The sequence below is a fragment of the Marmota monax genome, unplaced genomic scaffold (genome assembly GCF_021218885.2).
Source record: "Marmota monax isolate L192 unplaced genomic scaffold, Marmota_monax_Labrador192_F-V1.1 WCK01_AAM20220418_F8-fsc00003, whole genome shotgun sequence".
NCBI classification, from domain to species: Eukaryota; Metazoa; Chordata; class Mammalia; order Rodentia; family Sciuridae; genus Marmota; species Marmota monax.
The window spans coordinates 18773100-18793216 of record NW_026694084.1 but is presented as its reverse complement, the minus strand read 5'-3'; the positions used below and the strand labels follow the sequence as shown (position 1 = coordinate 18793216).

Sequence of the window (20117 nt, the reverse complement as noted above, 5' to 3'; positions counted from 1 at the left end):
CTAAAAAGAGCATGCTACAGGGACACTGCTACATCGATGTTCATAGCAGCACAATTCACAATAGCTAGACTGTGGAACCAACCTAGATGCCCTTCAATGGATGAATGGATAAAAAAATGTGGCATTTATACACAATGGAGTATTACTCTGCATTAAAAAATGACAAAATCATAGAATTTACAGGGAAATGGATGGCATTAGAGTAGATTATGCTAAGTGAAGCTAGCCAATCCCTAAAAAACAAATGCCAAATGTCTTCTTTGATATAAGGAGAGTAACTAAGAACAGAGTAGGGTCGAAGAGCATGAGAAGAAGATTAACATTAAATAGGGATGAGAGGTGGGAGGGAAAGGGAGAGAGAAGGGAAAATGCATGGAAATGGAAGGAGACCCTCAGAGTTATACAAAAGTACATACAAGAGGAAGTGAGGGGAAGGGGAAAAATAATATAAGGGGGACAAACGAATGTCAGTAGAGGGAGCAGAGAGAGAAGAGGGGAGGGGAGGGGAGGGGAGGGGAGGGGAGGGGGGATAGTAGAGGATAGGAAAGGCAGCAGAATACAACAGACACTAGTATGGCAATATGTAAATCAATGGATGTGTAACTGATGTGATTCTGCAATCTGTATATGGGGTAAAAATGGGAGCTCATAACCCACTTGAATCAAATTGTGAAATATGATATATCAAGAACTATGTAATGTTTTGAACAGCCAACAATAAAAAATTAAAAAAAAAAAAAAAAGAAGTGTTAAAGGAAGTCTTTCAGTCTGAAAGGACATAGCACCTTAGCCACTCAGGTCTGCAAGTTGATGGAAGAGAGTTTTGGGAAAGTATTTTTGAGATTATAGGCAGATTCTACATTGTGATTGTTGTATTTAAGAAAATGCACACATTTTCAAAACATATTCAAAAAATTCCTTACTTAATATTTCATACTGTATAACTCGTTCTTTGATAAATGCTACAATAAGAAAGGTCTTCAGTTGGGTGCAACAGGGCAGAATTCATGACTTGGTCTTACTGTGTGGTAAGAAAATAAGTTTTTTAAATCATTGTCTACTCCATTATATTTCCTATACCTCCTGACAGAATTTATATTGGAGCAAGGAATATATTTAATAATGTCAATAAAAAAGTCTAGTATAATTATAAATGATATACTAAAAAGTACTTGAATAAGTGACACTTCTTCTAGGTATGATAATTCCAATTTAAAATCATTTTGACTAGGGGGTTTGACAATGATAATTTTGCAATCATCTTCTAGAGACATTGAAAGCATAGTTTTTCAGTTTGCTCCACTCCTGGATTTAAAAAAAAAAAAGTTTAGTGGATAGAATTCTCATTTTTATTTTAAAACAGAAAGCTAAAATATTTAGCTTTAAAACTTATTTTAAATTTGTAACAATCCTAGTAAAGCAAGAAGAATTAAAAAAGTTAAATCCTAAGATTTACATGTGGGATGGAGTAAGAAAAAGTAAGAATTGTTCTAGGCTTTAATGAATCCAAATTTGCATTGAGGTAAAAAATTAATATAAAGAAAAAATAGAGGGACAGTAAAGAAGAAATTTAAAAGTTGATATTAACAATTTTTAATCTGTTATAATTCAATGTTTGTATATCACCTGTGTTTAAAACAAGGTTGAAGCATTTGAAGTGATATTAAACAGTAAAAGTTTTAAATGTTAATGGCATAATCAATATATATTTTAAAAATCCAATTTCTTTAAAACTCTAATTTTTATTCATTAGTTCTATTTAGAAAAACAATTTTGGGGATTGTTATTAGATTAGGCACTGAGTAAAAACAAATGATATTGACAGAATAGTGATAGTGAAAGAACTAACAATAATTGTTCTTCATGCACCAAAGTATTTTGGGGAAAACATAACATCTAAAACAAAGAGACTTTTTCTCTTTAACAAATAGTAACTAGTACAAATAAAACTTGGAAGCTGCCCTGCTTTTGTTCTCCTGTATTATACTAACCATTTTGGTTATACTGTGTTTCAGGATATAAAAGGGATCCACAAAGATAAATATAAAGGTGCTAATGTTAGCACAGCTCACTCAATTCCAGGACTCTTTGCAAATTTCCCATGATAAGTTCTTTAAGTTTGAGATCCTTTTCTGGAGAATTCGAAGGGGCAATGTCTGATAAAACTTTTAAAATTCTTTCCTGCTTTTCACTAAATGACAAAGGCAACAGTTATATACTTACTATTTTCACACATAGCAAACCAGTGAATGGCAGCAAATAGACCAAACACACAAAATGCAAACAACGTGCAGGGGTAAAACACCTAACCTAGAATTACAATTGTGTTCGGACACAGAAACTTTAAAAACCTTTTAGATGCTTGGACTGGGAGTGTCGCTCAGTAGTAGAGCCCTTGCATAGGATGCATGAGAACCCGGATTCATTCCCAGTATGACAAAACCAAAAAACAAACAAACAAAAAACTTTTATACATCAAAGTCCAAACAATTTCGTATAATGATAACAATAATATTTTACTTTGTTTTGTTTTAGTACTAAACACTGTGAAAGGTCATATGTATAATTAACTTCTTCAGTCTTTGGGTCTGGCCTGTGACTGACCATTTTCATAAATGCAGAACTGGGACACTGAGAGGTTAGATGGCATGCTCAAGTGACATAGACATTTCATTAGGCCAAAGTATATCAGAATTAAGATTGAAATAAATTGCCAAAGGATCATAGCTTATTCATTTTTAAAAAAGCATTTAAATACTACTACTACTACTAATAGATTAGTCTTATGTAGCAGCAATGATAATAAGAAATATTAATAAAATTATTGAGTGTTTGCACAATGAAACATTAAAGAAGTAATGAAAATTTTAATACAGAAATGCTAAAAGAAAGCTAATTATGAGAAAAATTAAAGTTCAATGCCCACATTAGTTCTTGTACACACATTTACTGTGGAACTGTTTAAAGTAAGTTCTAATTCTTTCTCCTTATTGAGCTCTGGCCGTGAGAATTTGTGTTCAAAGAAAAAAATAATTTGGGTTAAAAAATGTTTACAGACAGAAACTAAGAATGATTATTTACTTGGACTGGATTCCCTCCAAATTGAAAATCAAAAGTATTTAATTAAGACTTGAAACTGCTTTGGATATTATATACAAAAAGCATTTTTTCTTGTTTTTTAAGATAAGCACATATTGTTTCCTGTCCTGACAACAAAATAAGCAAAGGTAAATATTTTAACTGAGTATATATGAAAATATATTGACTTTAGATTAAGTTACAGATCAGTCAAAATATATAAAAGCAGTTAAAATATTCCCAAGGTAATTTTTTCTTTGAGTTGTTATTGTGTTTAGTCATGGCTCTTCCTAGACTGAGTTATGAGCAAAGTCGGAGAAAAAGGGAGCAAGACACAGAAAAGAAAAACAAAGAAATGGGGAGGGATTGGTTTTAAGTTGGAGAAAGAGGTGGGGATAGTCAAATGCTTTTAGGTTCCATTTCTTTAGTGAAAGGTATATTTGTTCAGGTATGGAGATGGGGAGCAGAGACACCGAGGGACTATTGAGGAACTATTTTGAAAGTGTAGAGAGTCTATTAACAAAGCCAGTTAAAACCAGGTAGGAAATCTTCTGAATTAGGAGTTTGGAAAAGAAATAGGGGTCTGGTGCATGCACAGGTTATTGTCAGATGGGGAGAACCAGCAATAATGTGCTCTAAACTTCACCAAGCTATGAAGATTCCATAGCATTTTTGTGTACAGCCTGGACTTAGCCAAGTTAAATAGTACTTTAGTGATTTGCTTAAATCCCACTGGTTCTAGTGAAATAGAAATTCAGCTTCCCTGCTTTTTGTTGAAAAAGGAAAAATATGAGGTGAAGGTGGCTCAGGTGGAAGAGTGCTCAAGATGAAGGACTTAAGAGGAAAAGAAGCCAGCTCTTCCAAGAGGCACCATGAAGGTGGAGGAGAAGTCTTTAGGCCTCTTTCTCTTGAGGAAACAAACCAGTGCACTTTCTGGAACATGGAATAGACCTGAGGGGAGACTGGAAGGTAGACTCCAATGCAGGTGGCACTTTCTCTGAGTAAATTACAGGTACCAACTAACAGGACATAAACAATTAAATCATTTTTATTTTTATTATTATTATTATAGCTAGTGAAAGTGTCTTATGCAAGGGCCACTCCTACAAATTCCAATCTGTTAAAACAAGTTACTGAATCCTATGTGCCCAAAGCCTTGCCACCTATTTAGATAACCAATAAATATACAATAACTGCATTACTTAAATACCTTTTGAATTTTGGGCATTCAACACTTGCCACATAAAAATGAAGTTCTAAGCAAAATCTCACACTTGATATTCCATTTCATTGAATTTTTTATTAACAGTGTAAGGTTCTACTTAGGTGTTTTATATTTCAATTTTCTCATACATATTTGGAGATATTAAAATTTCTTTTTTAAGATATTATACTATGTGATATACTGTCAGGAGACCACATCTAGTTGTAAATTATAAACCTAATTTGAAATAATGGGTCAATTTTTTTTCAAAGGAAATTACTAAAGAAGTCTTCTAAAAAGTGCCTGGGAAGGGGTACTGATCTTCACTTCCATTATTCTGCTTAGTGGCTGATTCTACATTTTTATTTGAACTAAATGTACTCATTCCTACACCCTGCCTACAAATACATGAGTCATTTTAAAGATCAGATTCTAAGAGTCAAGCAAAAAATGATAATAAGACAAAATTTAATTTCACATGCACAGCATTTATGACAAGCTTGGATGGTTGCTTGACTGTTCCTTAGATTATATATTTTTTTCTCTCAGGCTCTCATGACCTATTCTATGTCTCATAGGAAAAGAGAATGTGTCTCATGGCAAATTTGGTTTTTGGTATTGAATTAAGGGAACCTTGATGTGAATGCTATCTATTGATGTGCTTATTTTCACATCAATCAAGTGTATCAGAAAAGTGGATTCAATTACATTATAATGAAAAATTTAAATTATTTCATTCCTCACTGTGGGTTGCCTGTTTCAACTGCCAATAACTAATAGTTCTACCTCATAGGGGGGATACTTGAATTATACAGTAGAATTCAATAGACTGCAAGTTCTGTACTCTAAATCTACCTCTAAACAGGATTTTAAGAAGACAAATTGGTTAAAACCCATCATGTATATTCTTAAAAATGGTCTAGTTTACCATAATCTATTATGGCCATGAAGTCTATGACAGAGAGCTAGAAGTCACCCTTATACACCTTTTACAGGGAAGGTTATCTGATGTTTACATGGCATTATCCAACTTGATAGCCAACAACAAAATAAAATCTTCAGGCTATTCATAGTAATCTTATTAGTTGTTTGAAAGGTCAAGTCCAAGTTCTTAGATCTTCTTTTTGGTCTGTCTCCTGACCCAGTTTTGGCCATGACAAATGGTATTGAAACCCTGTGGGATTAAGCAGTGGCAGATGTTCTCAGCTGTACACAGTGGCATATAGTGCCAGGAATGAGGAAATTAGATAGCTGCTTTCCCCTGTAAGGAAGTTCTTATTTGATTGGATAGACATCTTTTATTATCAAATAAATATAATAATATAATCAATGCACAAAGAGCATCTGCGTTTCACTTCCAACACTTAAGACTGTGAGATGAAAGTCAGTTTGTACAGACATGGATTCCATCTTTTTGGAAGTATTGAAAATTATACTCCAAAACTTGTGTTCCTGATATCCAGTAATATGGTATCCAGTATCCATATTTTGATACTGAAGGAACTGTTGGCATCCATGCTTCCAATTGAGTAAAAAAAATAATAATGATTAAGCTGTGAAAAACTGCAACATGAAACAGTCCAAATATATACCATGTGGGATAGCAGGAGGGAGAGAGTTGAAGCAGTTTTATTTTTGGCACTTTAATTACCTTCATTATCTGTGTTCTCTGCTGGGTTACATAGTCTTTGTTTCAATGACTGATTGATTTCATCTGCCCTAGTAACTCTCTGAGATCTCAGATAAGGATCTGAGGCTGTGGTCCTGATTGAAGGAAGCCTTAATTTCTAGATACCGTTCATCTAGGTGTCTCTAGTCTAGAATAAGTCTTATTATATTCATCATGTGTACAGAACTGATTACTGTCTAGAGCATTTTCTTACTCACTGGTTATTAGAAACTTTATTATACCTTATGATATCCTACTTAGGAGAATTATTCAAAACTGACAAGACAAATTTTTAATAAAGTAAACAATTGTAAAACTACTTACTCTCTTTCTGGGAAAAGACTTGTCATTCTGAAATGTTGAATTAATCCCACAGTGATCAATAGAGGAGAAAAAGAAATAAGTTTAAAAAAGGAATTCAAAGTAAATGAGAGTCTCTAGGAGTTTACATGTTTTCCTTTATCCTGCTGAAAATTTTTATTGATTCATATTAATTATGTAGAATGATAGATTTCATTGTGGCATATTTATACATACATAAAAAAAATAATTTGAGCTGGACTGACATTCAGCCCACAATAATGTGGTGTGTTCAGGGGTGTCTGGAGGGAGCTCTATGCCCTAGCCTCCAGAGTTGCTTTTCCAAGAATCCATCACCCAGTTTTTTTTTTTTTTTTTTCAGCAGGGTGGACGGGGAGCATCATTGGCTGACAAACTGGTAAGAAAACGTGATGTTCTGAATCGTGGGTTTTCAGGTTACAATACCAGATGGGCCAAAATTATTATTCCAAGACTAATCAGGAAAGGGAACAAATTGGACAACCCAGTAACAGTTACAATTTTCTTTGGCACCAATGACAGTGCACTAAAAGATAAGAATCCCAAGGAGCACATTCCCCTGGAAGAGTATTTCCTCTGGAAGAGTATTTTCCCTGGAAGAGTATGTTTCAAACTTAAAAAGCATGGTTCAGTACCTGAAGTCCGTGGATGTCCCTGAGCATCGAGTCATACTCATCACACCACCTCCACTTTGTGAAACAGCCTGGGAAAAGGAGTGCATCATGCAAGGTTGCAAATTAAATTGCTTGAACTCCATTGTTGGTGAATATGCCAAGGTGTTTACAAGTGGCCCAAGACTGTGGGACTGATGTCTGTGACCTATGAACCATGATGCAGAAAGACAGTAAGGACTTCTCATCCTACTTATCCTCTGATAGACTACATCTATCACCAAAGGAAAATGAATGTTTGTTTTTACACCTCTGGCCTCTGATAGAGAAGAAGGTCTCTTCTCTGCCTTTGCTGCTTCCTTACTGGAAGGATGTAGCAGAAGCCCAACCTGAACTAAGGCTATTGGGAGATGGAGACCATTAGTCAATTCTAGGAAATTCAAGTCTGGTTTGCCGCAGTCTGGCTGGGCACAAAATCACGAGCCACCACACACCTTGTAGATTCAAACAGCAACTCTTTATTCCCGAACTGTCACTGGCACTTTACACACACCTCCTGGGGGAATTCACTTTCTGGGCCCCAATCACGTTCTGGGCAAAATCCCAAATACTCTCTGAATCCCACGAGAACTCAACGAGCAGGCGCGCCTGAGGCAGCAGGATACGCCCTATTCCCAGCAGGGTACACCTTAAACCTGGAACTGCCCTAAACCTGGATTGTCCTAAATCAGGAACGCCCTAAACCCCTGCCCTAAACCCGGATCCGCCCTGGTCCTTGAGCAAGGTCACCTTACATGCAATGACACTGCAAATGACCTGGGTCATGCCATGCGTCATTCTTATTTAGCAATGGCCCTCAGCACTGGTTGTTAATTTATAGATTGAAGTTGGTGATAACACATAGATTCCAAAACAATTGAGTGCAGAATATTTTTTTCTCAAGCTTAAAATTCTTCCTCACTATGCTGGATCAAAACACCAATTTTTGCCACTAATGTTTATAATAAAAGTTTTGAGATTCTTCCAGGAAAAAAATAATTTGATTAATTATATTCCACCAAATCTCTTCCTCTCTCCTCTCTTCCTTCCTCTTGGTCCCCTTCCTTTATTCCACTGGTCTGTCATCTAATTCTATAAAGTCTCTCTACCATTTTATTCCTTTTAGCTTCCAACATATGATAGAAAGCATTCAATACTCTTTTGAGTCTGATTTATTTTGCTCAAAATTATGGTTTCCAATTCCATTAATTTTCTGAAAATGACATAAATGTATCCTTTATGGTTAAATAATACTTCATTGTGTAGATATACATACAGGTATATGTATGTATATATATATGATATAATATACCATGTACATATATTATATGTGTATATAATGGTTTTCTGTTGACCCACATGTAGGCTGATTCATAACATGGCTATTGTGAATTCTGATGTGACAATGTACTCATGGGTCTTTCAAATATCTTAACTTTAATTCTATTTGATAAACACCAAGGAGTGGCACAGTTGGAACATATGGTGGCTCTACTTTTGGCTTTTGCAGGATGCCGCGTCCGGCCAAGGGAGCCGAGTCCGGCGAGGGACGGCGAGGTTAAAAGACACACAGGACACCAAGGTTCTTCATCCAGGAGTCAATAGTAATCTTTATTGCTAACACACCTTTTTTTATACCCCAAGCAGCAGAAGTGGAAAACTACCCAAAAGCAGGAGGGAGGGGGGAGAAATTTAGTTTCAACATCTATTATTGTCAGGTACCAAAACCTCCCTTAACAATAAGTCCATCAGACCAGAAAAGGTCAAGGCATTCCCGTGGGATACATATGTCTCAGACGGATAAGCAGGAACAGAAAAACCGCAAGTTCGCCATGGCCTTGTGAGCTGGCCACACTGGCATGCAGAACAAACTAGTGGAAGTAGGGCTCCAGGGGCCAAGGTGGACCTGTTGCCAACAAGTCCCCCTCTTTTGTTTTTTGCATGCCAGTGGGAATCAAGTAGCCCCTGTCTTAGGTCGTTCACAGCCCTTGCGATGCTTACCCGTCTCTGGGAAGGCCCCGATTCCCTGGCTTAGGTCGCACAGCAAGCGTGAAAGTTGCCCGTCACTGGGTACTACAAGATCAGCTCAAGGTGTTATGACCTATCAAGACACTATTGCGGTAAACACTTAACCGTCTCCACCTACGGGACCCATGACCGTCACCGCCGAATGGCAGATGTGATTGGACCGAGAGATTAGACAGCAAAGATCCTAGTACAGGAAGGCAAGAGGGAGAGGTATGCATAGAGAAAAGATATGGCAGGAGTTCTTCTTTTAAGGAGGACACTCATCTTCGGATAGGTCTGAAGTATATCTCAGAGGGGCGATCATCCATCTTCAAGCGTTGATAGTGAACCTGTATTGGCTTAGAGGCTAAGATATTAATTTGATCCTTAATGAATTGTACTATCTTATTTACAATGCAGGGTCCTATTGCCACTACTAGAAGGAGGCCTAACAATGGTTCCAATAAGGGAAGAAGATAAGGCAAAAATCCATTAAGTCCAGTCCAGAGAGGGTTCCCAAATAATTCCCTCCTCCTTTTTTCTAGGTCTTCTTGGAGTTGTTTAATTTTTGTGCGAACTATGTCAGATTTGTTAGCATAAAAACAGCACCTCTCCCCAAGGGCTAAACAAATTGCCCCTTGATTGGCAGTAAGCAAGTCTAAACCCCTCCTGTTCTGAAGAACTACTTCTGCTAGAGAGTCTATCTGGTCTTGTAAGTCTTTAATGGTTCCCGACAGGGTTTGCACATCATCTAGGATGATGTAGGATTGGAACTGTTAAGTAAAGAAAAGGTAGTTTCTAGGATATCTAATGTATTGGCATCTAAATCAGGAAACTGGGATTTGGGCAATATCAAGGGGTGGTATGTAGGCTTAGGGATCTCCGGCTTTAAAAGCTTAATCACCTGAAGGTGTTTGATAGCATCAGTGGGTCCCCCTCCGTCAGAGATTCCGATAGGGGCCTGCATGGGCCAGCAGGAGGGTTTACCCACGACGCCCTCACATCCCGCCTCAGTTAACCGAGTCGTGATGCCTTCCCCTCCCCGGTCACCAAGAAAAGGAATATAATTATAAGTGGTCCCCCATTCTCCACGGGTGTTAGTTAGGATGGCCTCAAAATACTGTTTTCCTTGATTATTAACACAAATTGAGGCCGATGTATAACAGGAGATGTGCATTGCCGGGGTGTAATGACAAGTGGCGGGACAGCTTCCAAGAGTCTCAGTCGGATTAGGGACAACAAGTCCGGGCTTATTAACACACACCCATTTTGGTTGCTTAAATCCTCCGATGTTTTCATTGAGTTCAGCCACCATGTAGGCTACTTTAGTCCCACAATCAATGCTCTGGATATAACCAGAGGGGGCCGAGTGCCGGGGCCCTCCCTTACACTCACAAGGGGCTCCAAAAAGATATTCATGAATATTCCCAGGTGGGGGGTCAAGCCCTCCTTCAGCAAACCTGTCCAGAAGGAATGCCACAAGAGGGGTCCAGCTCATGAGGTGTGTCTCGGCACTCACTTGAAGGGGTGAGAACAACAGCGGCAGGATCAGCCATCTTGGGAACTTCATTTTGTCTTGAATTTTCATTCACCGGTTTGGTGCAGCGCTCCGGGATCCAAATGGGCTTCTCAGTTCCTGGGGGAAAAACACATACAGCTCCCCTCACTCTAGCTAAGAGTGGAGCCAGGGGTTGCCACTTTCCAGTGGATAAATCTTTCCACCTTATTTGAGCATCTTGTACAGTGGGAGGGGAAAAGTGGCGTTGTGCAGCCGTGCGCCCTCCAGTGTCAGTGAGTAAAAAATTTAAAGTAAATAAGGTTATGCTTAGAAGTGCTTGTGGTCCCTGACAATTCCGGTATATCTCCCCCTCTTTTGTTTTTTGTAAATAAGTTTTTAAATGTTGATGGGCTCGTTCCACGATAGCTTGTCCCTGTGGATTATAAGGGATTCCAGTCTTATGATTAATTTCCCATTGGGTGCAAAACCGTTGAACCGCCTGACTTACATATGCGGGACCATTATCGGTTTTGAGGCATCGTGGGGTGCCCATGGAGGAAAAGGCTTTTAGAAGATGACTGATTACGTCCTTAGCCTTCTCTCCAGTATGTAAGGTGGCAAAAATGAAGCCAGAATATGTGTCAGTGGAAACATGTATAAAGGAGAGCTTACCAAAGCTAGGGAAGTGTGTAACATCAGTTTGCCAGACATCATTAGGTTGTAGTCCTCTTGGATTAACCCCAAGGGAAGGAGAATGAATAAATGGTGCACAGGTTGGACATAATGAGACAATCTGTAAAGCTTGGTCTCGTGAACATCCTGTGTGGAAGCGTAAAGACTGTGCATTTAAATGAAATTTGTTATGGAATTGTAAGGCCTTATCATATTCTGTCGTCACACAGGAAAGGCCAACAGCATGAGTAGCAGCGTCTGCTTTTGCGTTGCCCTCTGACAAAGGTCCAGGGAGCCCTGAATGGCTTCGGATGTGGCCAATGTATAGAGGATCTCGTCTAGCCCAAATGAGAAGCTGTACTACCTGTAGTTGTTCTGTGATGGTGGATTGCTTTCCAATATATGATGCTGTTTCTATGACTAGAGCCAGATTGGCTACATACAAGCTGTCAGTATATACATTAAGAGGAATAGAGCTATAGACTTTGAGAGCTATGATTAAAGCTTCAACTTCCGCCTTTTGGGCCGACTGACCTGACACAGGTTGTCGGAGAATTTGAGATCCATCAAAAACGACGGCAAATCCATTTTTGGCCCCATCTGTATATACAGTTTGGGCCTTTGGAATAGGTTCCCTTTTCATAATCTTTGGGAAGATAATGGGACACCTTTTAAAGCCCTCCAAAAGTCTATGTTTAGGGAAGTGATTATCAATCTGACCCTTGAAGTTGCACAGGAAAAGACACCAAAGGTCATGTTTTTGTTGTAACTTGTGTATCATATCTTGAGTGTAAGGTTGAATAAGTATGTCAAAGGTTTTTCCAAACAATGCATCACCCAAATATTTAGCCTTCCAAATTAAGTTAATAACTAGCTCATAAAAGGGAGTCAATACCCGGGGGTTAGAAGCCGGCAAGTGGACCCAATAAATGGGACCCGTTTGCCAGAACACTCCTGTGGGAGTAATTTTAGAAGGTAGAACTATAAATGACAAGGGCAGAGAATAATCTATCTGCGTAATCTGCATGTCCTGCAGAGCCTCTTCTATTAGCCTCAGTGCTCGTAAGGCTTCTGGTGTAGGTACTCTACACGACGTAGGAGAAGGATCTCCTCGCAAGAGGTCATACAGGGGTTTGAGCTCTCCAGTTGGAATATGAAAGGATGGGCGCAGCCACTGTATTTCTCCGAGGAATGTCTGCCACTGATGTAAAGTTTTGAGCTGATTTATCTGGAACTGGGGTCTCTGGGGAAAGATTCCTATGTTATTAATGATGTATCCCAAGTAATTGTAAGGGTGTTGAAACTGCACCTTTTCGGGTGCTATGACCAGCCCTGCCCCTTTTAGAAGGGATTGGAGGACTTCATAAGATTGAAGAAGCCTTTCTTTCTTGGGCCCTGCCAGTAAGATGTCATCCATATAATGAATGAGGTAGAGCTGTGGGAACTGCTGTCGAAAGGGTCGCAAAACCTCAGCTACAAAATATTGGCACATTGTAGGACTATTAGTCATCCCTTGAGGTAGGACAATCCATTCATACCGTTGGTAAGGTTCCCTAAAGTTTGTGGAAGGCAAGGAAAAAGCGAAACACTTTCGGTCTCGTGGGTCTAAGGGAATAGAGAAGAAACAATCTTTTAAATCTATAACAATAAGATGCCAATCCTTTGGGATTGCAGTAGGAAAGGGTAGCCCTGGCTGTAAGGGTCCCATGGGTTGCATAGTTTTATTAATAGCTCGTAGGTCCTGAAGAAGTCTCCACTTCCCAGACCCCTTTTGTATAACAAAAATAGGGGTATTCCAAGGGGAGGTAGAGGGCACCACATGTCCTAACTTAAGCTGGTCTTGAACTAATAGGGAAGCGGCCTGTAATTTGTCCTTAGTTAGGGGCCACTGTTCTACCCACACAGGGTCATCTGATAACCAAGTAATGGACAGTGGAGGTGGCCGCACTTCAGTGGCCCCTAGGATAAATTTCCCAGTCCTCTCCGGTCTCTTCCCAGCCGGGTAACCTGTTCTGCTGGATCCACGGGTGATATTCTGCCCTCATGTCTCTTTCCTAGTCCCCTTCCAGGGATCCATCCCATGTCTAGCATTGTATCATTAACAAAGTCATTATTTCCTTTCAAAGTCTGGGTAGTGAGAATAGCCCCCATTTGATGAAGCAAGTCCCTCCCCCAAAGGTTCGTGGGGAGTCCAGTCACCACATAGGGCTGGAAATGGCCACTATGTCCTTCGCCATCTCTCCATTTTAAAAAGGAGGCACTTCTTTTTGGTCGGGTCTGTCCTATCCCCTGTAATATGGCCGAGGGACTCTGGAGGGGCCAGGCAGGTGGCCATTGTTTTTCAGAAATGACAGAGACATCCGCCCCCATATCTAGTATTCCCTTGAAAGCCTTGTCCTGTATCTCAATGGTCAGGTTGGGACGCGAATCCAAATGAGCTACCCAAAAGGCCTGGGGAGTTCCAGTGGAGCCAAAGCTGCCGTCGCCCCGGGACCCACGGAGGGTGTGCCCAGGAATGGAAGCTAAGGGTAACAGCAGCAATTGAGCTATACGCTCCCCGGGGGGAAGAATAACAATTCCTTGGGTAGCTTCTACTACTATTTTTATCTCTCCCTGATAATCAGCATCAACAACCCCCGTAAGAATCTTCAAGCCCCACTGAGTTGCGCTACCTCGTCCCAACACTAGTCCCACCGTCCTCTCTGGCAGGGGTCCAAAAACCCCAGTAGGCAGCATTTGAGGTCCCATTTGGGGAGTTAATACCGCTCGGGAGGTGGAACTGAGGTCCAGTCCTGCGCTTCCTGGTGTTCCCCTGGGGAGTTCCCAGATAGAAAGGGGTTGGTCAGTGGGAGGCGGCGGAGACGCCCACTCCCTGGGGCACTGTTCTGTCCCTGCACTGCCCCGTACACTTTGGCTTCCGGGGCCCGGGGCGGGCCCCTGCTCCCGTTTCCCGACGGTATTGGGTTACCCTGGATGTCAAACTTTGACCTGCACTCACTGCTCCAATGATTTCCTTTATGACATCTAGGACAAATTTCAGGCATCCCTCTGCCAGCACCCTCGCTCCTTTGCGGGCAGTTTCTCCTTATATGTCCCTCTTTCCCACATTTAAAACACCCCTTAGAGCAGGTTCCCCTGTTATCAGCTTTTTGCATTCCAGTCTTAAGGGCAGCAGCCAAAACCTGACCAGTAATATGAGGCCCATCTATATCTTTGCATGCTCGAATCATGTCATCTATACTTTTGGCCCGGGAGGACTTAATAGCATTTTGGCAGTAAGTGTTAGCGTTTTCATATGCCAGTTGTCTAATAAGTGGCATAGCCTGTTCCAGATTAGGGAATATTTTTCCTGCAGCCTGCATTAGGCGGGCTATAAAGTCTGAATAAGGTTCAGAGGGTCCTTGAGAGATCTTGGAAATTTTTGCTTCAGTCTTAGAAACGGGCAGGGCTTTCCAGGCATGGACTGCAGCTGAGGCTATTTGAGCATAAACACCTGGGTCGTAATTAATTTGTTGGCCTATGGTGGCATACTGCCCAGTTCCTGTCAACATTTCAGCATTTCGCCGTTGATGGCCCGCATTCAGGTTAATCTGAGCCAGCTCGCGGCACCTTTCATGATATTCACTTTTCCACAATAAGAAATCCCCTCCAGATAACACAGCCCTGCAAAGTTGCTGCCAATCATTGGGTATTAGTTGACTGGCTGAGAAAGACTCGAAGAGGGTCAATGTGAAAGGGGCATGAGGTCCATAATTAATGACCGCCTCCTTAAGCTGTTTTATGTCCTTGAAGGCTAGGGGGACATAGGCTCTGGCCGGCTGTCCATCAGCATCGGCGTTTTCAATCATTGGAAAAACCTGAGCCGCTCTAGAACCCCAGTGGACCCCCGCCCGTCTAGTAGGGGCGTCCTCATTCCAATCAGGATTATAGGGAGGAGGTGCGGCAACTGAGGGGGCTCTAGGCACCCTCACATTTGCCCTTTTAAGGCGATGTTCTAGTTTCTCTATCTCCCTTTCTAATCCCTCCTCTTCCTCAGAGAGAGAACTGAGGTCCTCAGGACCCTTTTTGGGCTTAGAAATCTGGAGGCGTTTCCTACCCTCCGAGCCTGAGTCCTCAAGGGGACCCTCATCCTTTAAGGATTCTGCCATTTGTTCCTCCTGCACCTGATTAAGGACCTGTTCACATTCAGCAAGCTGATCCTTGATCTTTACTTTATCTGTTAATAAAGCATCCTTTACCAACCTCCATAAGGAAAAGGTGGCAACTGGGACACTGTCCGAGCCCCGGTCCCTCAATAATTTCTGAAGGTCATGCCTCACCAGGTCCCAGTCACTATTATTAAGAAATCCTCCTGTCAGAAACCAAGGACAAGCCTGGGCAATAATTTCAACGAATTCGGTTGCAGTCTTAGTTTTTATTCCTGTTCCTTGTGTATTTAACAGCTCTTTCAGTTCGTTGGCCAGACGAACCTTCGCTGTTGAGTTACCCATGGTACGTACCCTGTCTCTTTAAAATATCTTTAAACCAATCCTCCCCCTTCTTTCTTAGAAGGTGAGCCCCGTCCGCTTACCCCTGCTTTCCGGATCTCGGTGGGAGCCTCCAATTGCCGCGTCCGGCCAAGGGAGCCGAGTCCGGCGAGGGACGGCGAGGTTAAAAGACACACAGGACACCAAGGTTCTTCATCCAGGAGTCAATAGTAATCTTTATTGCTAACACACCTTTTTTTATACCCCAAGCAGCAGAAGTGGAAAACTACCCAAAAGCAGGAGGGAGGGGGGAGAAATTTAGTTTCAACATCTATTATTGTCAGGTACCAAAACCTCCCTTAACAATAAGTCCATCAGACCAGAAAAGGTCAAGGCATTCCCGTGGGATACATATGTCTCAGACGGATAAGCAGGAACAGAAAAACCGCAAGTTCGCCATGGCCTTGTGAGCTGGCCACACTGGCATGCAGAACAAACTAGTGGAAGTAGGGCTCCAGGGGCCAAGGTGGACCTGTTGCCAACAGCAGGAACCTCCTTGCTGATTTCCATAGTGGTTGTATTAATTTGTATTCCCACAAATAGTACACATGAATGAGTTCCTTTCTTTGCATCCTCTCCAGGATTTATTGTTACTTATATTATTGATATTTGTCATTCTAACTGGAGTGAGATGAAATCTTAGCATAGTTTTGATTTGCATTTCCATGATGGCTAAAAATCTTGAAAAATTTTTCAAATAATTATTGGTCACTTATACTTCTTTTGAGATATGATTGTTCAGTTCATTTGCCTATTTATTGTTTGAGTTAATGTTTTTTTTAATATTGAGTTTTTTGAGTTCTTTAAATATTCTGGATATTAGTCCTCTGTTGGGTGAACAAAAATTTTCTCAAAGTCTTTCAGTTGTCTCTTTGTTAATTATTTCTTTTGCTATGTAGAAGCTTTTAAATTTGATGCTATTGCATATGTTGATCATTTTCTGAGTTATGGGGCCTTATTCAGGAAGTCTTTATAGCTATCTATATGTTGAAGTATTTCTCCTATTTTTTCCTTCTTTTAGTTGTAAAGTTTCTGGTCTTAGGGTAGGTATTTGATCCATTTTGAGTTGATTTTTTTTTGTACAGGGTGAGAGAGAATATTCTAGTTTCATTCTTCTACATATCAATAACTATTTTTCCCAGGTGCTAAAATAGCTATTCTTCTTCTAATTTTTTTTGGCACCTTTGTCAAAATCAGATGAGTATAGTTCTATTGGTTTGTCTCTGTGTCTTCTATTCAGTTCTTAGTTTGCAAGTCAGTTTTTATAACAGTAATGAGTTACTATGGCTTTGTAGTAAAATTTGAAATCAGCCGGGGTCCTGTAACACATGCCTGTAATTCCAGAGGCTCAGGAGGCTGAGACAGGAGGATTGCGAGTTCAAAGCCAACCTCAGCAACAGAGAGGCACTAAGCAACTCAGTGAGGCTTCTCCCTAAATAAAATACAAAATAGGGCTGGGGATATGGCTCAGTAGCCAAGTGCACGTGAGTTTAATCCCTGGTGCCCCCTGCAAAACAAACAAAATTTGAAATCATGTATTTTGATGCCTCTAGCTTTGCTCTTCTTTTGGCTCAGGATTGTTTTGACTATTCTGTTTCTTGTTTGTTTGTTTGTTTGTTTTTCCATATAATTTCTAGTATTTTTTTCTAGTTTTATGAAGAACATCATAGGTGTTTTATGGAAACTGCATTAAATCTGTTGGTGGCTTCTTTGAATAAAATTTTGACATATCAGGGGCAGTGTAGATTTTATTATAATCTTTTTCAAGCTCTTAATTCTATTTTACTCCTTATCTCAAATAATCATTTGATGCAATGAGTGGGTGTGATGGTAATTTACATTTTTTTTTAATCATGGACAAATCTCCAACTAACTTGGGCTGTTGCTGAGTCCCTTCTCTGAGTATAATCCCAGAGATATTGCAGAAATGTAAGTGGATCTAAAAAAGCCTGCAATCTATGGTAAAAACTGAATGGAGACATGTTTGTGGAAGTGAAAGGTGGTTGATTATAGTGCAAGGAGGGAATAAAGAGAGCTATGTCCCTAGGGAAAGCAACAGGAAAAAGCAGGACATTTTACTTTTTCCCTGTTGTCCATTCAAGTTAGCATCTGGCAAGTTAGCATCTGGCAGAGGGCCAAAAGTCTAAATGTTCTACTGTATCTTACTCCACTATAAAGATTATGTCTTTAAAATACAGAAGGACAACTGTTGGAAGAGAATAAAGAGAAGTTAACAACAGTTACTTGAGGGTATGCCACCCAAGAGAAAAGTGTAGAAAATGGGAAGACCAGCCTATAATTTATATCAGAGGCTACCCTGAGGCTTGCCTTTCCTACCTGAGGATTATCTTATAAAATTAAACAAAATGAATGGAACTTAGAAATAGGCATAATAACCATTCTCAAAGACATAAAAAAAGGATAAAGGAAACACAAAGCAGGACAAGAAGTTATTAAAATAATCATCTTTAAATATCACATACAAAATCTGAAATAGATAAGTCAAAAGAGGAGCTGATTAACAGTACAATTCAACAGGAAAGTGGGTTAGTGAAGACGCAGATGAGTTGAGGAAATCTTACAGAGGGCACCAGGAGGAGGTCACCAACTGGAAAATATAAGATTAAAAAAAAAACATTTTTTTTTAAAAACATGGAGGTTTCAAGTACAAGTGTCAACAAACCGAAGAGGGAGGAAATAGAGAATATATAGAGGAAAAGGATTATGTGTTTAAAATTTCCCCAAGTTAATAAAGTATATAAACTATGAGAGATTTTTAAACAAATCATGTTCAAAAGAACCTCAAAATATTCACATCTAAATTCAAACACTTATAAACATCAAAACCAAAGAATTATGACAAAGGTCCCAAGAAAATGTGTATATACATATGTATGAGGGAATTAGCATCACAATTGCAAGAAGAGTATAAGGAAAAACAGGATAAGGCTTCCAGATATTTTTAAGAAAATTTTCAAATGTGCAGTGATATCCCCCAGGATATCATATAAGTGAAAGACTGAGGTAAAGATTTTAATTCATAGGAAAAGTTAAATGTGTTATTCCATAAAGAATGTCTTGAAAAGAATATGAGAGAGTTCGAGAGCTTGGGAGGTGGGGGACCATCTGGGAAGATATTACTAGGCATTGCAAAGAATGGCAAAGTAATAACTCATGCATCTTACTTCTTTCATGTTAACAGTGATCACTTTCCTTCCCCTGACTCACATAAATTGTGACAATCTGGAATAAAAACTCTAGAATGACTACCATATGTGGGTGGGTGAGTGGTGAATACAAGACCAGAGGTCAGTGGTTGAGATTCTCATGGTCTAGTAGATAACTTAAACTATAAGCTTAAAAATTTGACAAAGAAAAATAACTAGACATATGGACCTTAAGTAGATACATTTAGTCATTTGAAAAATAAAAATTTGTTTGTGTACTTCCAGTTAAACATGACAGGTTGACGAAATATTTGTCTTCTACTCCCCCCTCAAAATTATACAAAATTAACTCTTCGTGAGTGTCAATGGTATGATTGCACAGCAATAAAATAAAATAAAATACAAAAAATAACAGGAGTGAACACTGGTGATTTGGGAGGATGAAAGTGAATGGAAAAGTGGTCACTGACTTGAAGCTGAGAATGCTAAATCCCTAGTCTAGTAAAAAGGGGAAGTCAAAAAGAAGAGAGATTATTTGCATGTCCTGCCCTTGGTGATCAGAATTCTTTGCCCTGAGGAGTAGGCACTGGAGACAGGTTGGGCTGAAAAGTACAATATGTTCAGACTACCTCCTTGATCTGAAACAGCTAAGGGCCTACTATCCTCCCATCATGGAAAGCCAAAGTTTTATACTCTGGGAAAATTGAAAACCTGATTTTGCACTCAAAAACTCAGGCATAATAAAATGCAATGGATAAGTTTCTCTATTGGTAGAGGAATTAAATAATATCTATATATTTTTCTTACTGTATTGCAAATAATAGAGTTGTGAAATCCTCCTACTCACTCTCCAGAAGTTAACAACCATACCAGTGGCTTTAGGTAAGAGACTGGAAGGTTCCTCCACAAAGTGCAGTGAGTGCAGTTTGTGGAGTTTGTGATCTCCTGAAGGACCTGGCAAGAACAGCTCTGTCACAGTCCGCTGATGCACCCTTACTACCTCTGCCATTTCAGGTTAGAAAAACCACACCTTTTACTCAAACATTTTACTCTTAAATACAAATAAATACCCATGTACTTGTAGATATTTCAAATGACTTCTCATATCAAAGAAACAGAGCAAAACAAGTTCAAAACATTGAGAAAGAAAATACAATTTTCAAATAATATCCTTAAAAATATTTAAAAAAGTATTGTGTATATGAATCAAAAATAGAATGATAGACAAAGGAATATTAACAAAGCAAGAAGAAGTTCCTGGAATCAAAATCATGACAGCAGAAGAAAAAGGTATGAAGAATACATAT

At 39.6% G+C, this 20117-nt stretch overlaps 1 pseudogene; it reads left to right on the top strand.

The window, feature by feature from the left end:
- Positions 1 to 3950: 3950 nt before the first annotated feature.
- Positions 3951 to 7421, top strand: LOC124107042 (isoamyl acetate-hydrolyzing esterase 1 homolog; annotated as a pseudogene).
- The last annotated feature ends 12696 nt before the right edge of the window (positions 7422 to 20117 follow it).